This window comes from Schistocerca americana, unplaced genomic scaffold (assembly GCF_021461395.2).
Source record: "Schistocerca americana isolate TAMUIC-IGC-003095 unplaced genomic scaffold, iqSchAmer2.1 HiC_scaffold_1051, whole genome shotgun sequence".
NCBI lineage: Eukaryota > Metazoa > Arthropoda > Insecta > Orthoptera > Acrididae > Schistocerca > Schistocerca americana.
In genome coordinates, this window is record NW_025725103.1 from 8744 (window position 1) to 10000 (window position 1257).

At 57.0% G+C, this 1257-nt stretch overlaps 1 non-coding gene across 1 annotated transcript in view; it reads left to right on the forward strand.

The window, feature by feature from the left end:
• Window positions 1-432: 432 nt before the first annotated feature.
• The window catches only part of LOC124559755, a 1910-nt gene continuing 1085 nt past the window's right edge, over window positions 433-1257 (forward strand). The window contains exon 1 of the ribosomal RNA XR_006968909.1: window positions 433-1257. This exon is cut by the window's right edge and continues 1085 nt beyond it. This is a non-coding gene — a ribosomal RNA (small subunit ribosomal RNA).

Genomic DNA, 1257 nt, shown 5'->3' on the forward strand with positions numbered 1-1257 from the left:
GCGGACGTGTTGGCGCGTGCGCTGTGCTGGGAGAGTTCGCTTCGGCACCCAAGTGGGGCTTTTGTCCTTCTGTGGCGCTGGCGTTGGAGCTGCCGGTCACCGTAGGTGGCGCGTGTTGTCTCCCGCCGGCAATGCCACGACAGCACGCTCCCGGGCCTCTGTCGGCAGCGGCAAGCTCAGTTGGGAGCACGGGTGGTCGCACCTAAAGCGTCTACTCGCCAAACTCCGGGCGATTGCGCCTCTCTCGAACCCGACCAAGTACTTAGGACGGCGCTGCGCGCCGCCGGGACCTGAGAGGGTTTCGAGGTGTATGGTGCAGGGGAGCTCAGCCTCCTCCTGTTTGCAGAATAATTGAGCGGACGCTTGCGTGTTCGCGCGGGCCCCCGGGACACACTCCCGGGCGGCCGGCTGCTCAGCTCTAGTTGACGCAGCTCCCTGGTTGATCCTGCCAGTAGTCATATGCTTGTCTCAAAGATTAAGCCATGCATGTCTCAGTACAAGCCGCATTAAGGTGAAACCGCGAATGGCTCATTAAATCAGTTATGGTTCCTTAGATCGTACCCACGTTACTTGGATAACTGTGGTAATTCTAGAGCTAATACATGCAAACAGAGTCCCGACCAGAGATGGAAGGGACGCTTTTATTAGATCAAAACCAATCGGTCGGCTCGTCCGGTCCGTTTGCCTTGGTGACTCTGAATAACTTTGGGCTGATCGCACGGTCCTCGTACCGGCGACGCATCTTTCAAATGTCTGCCTTATCAACTGTCGATGGTAGGTTCTGCGCCTACCATGGTTGTAACGGGTAACGGGGAATCAGGGTTCGATTCCGGAGAGGGAGCCTGAGAAACGGCTACCACATCCAAGGAAGGCAGCAGGCGCGCAAATTACCCACTCCCGGCACGGGGAGGTAGTGACGAAAAATAACGATACGGGACTCATCCGAGGCCCCGTAATCGGAATGAGTACACTTTAAATCCTTTAACGAGTATCTATTGGAGGGCAAGTCTGGTGCCAGCAGCCGCGGTAATTCCAGCTCCAATAGCGTATATTAAAGTTGTTGCGGTTAAAAAGCTCGTAGTTGGATTTGTGTCCCACGCTGTTGGTTCACCGCCCGTCGGTGTTTAACTGGCATGTATCGTGGGACGTCCTGCCGGTGGGGCGAGCTGAAGGCGTGCGACGCGCCTCGTGCGTGCTCGTGCGTCCCGAGGCGGACCCCGTTGCAATCCTACCAGGGTGCTCTTGAGTGAGTGTCTC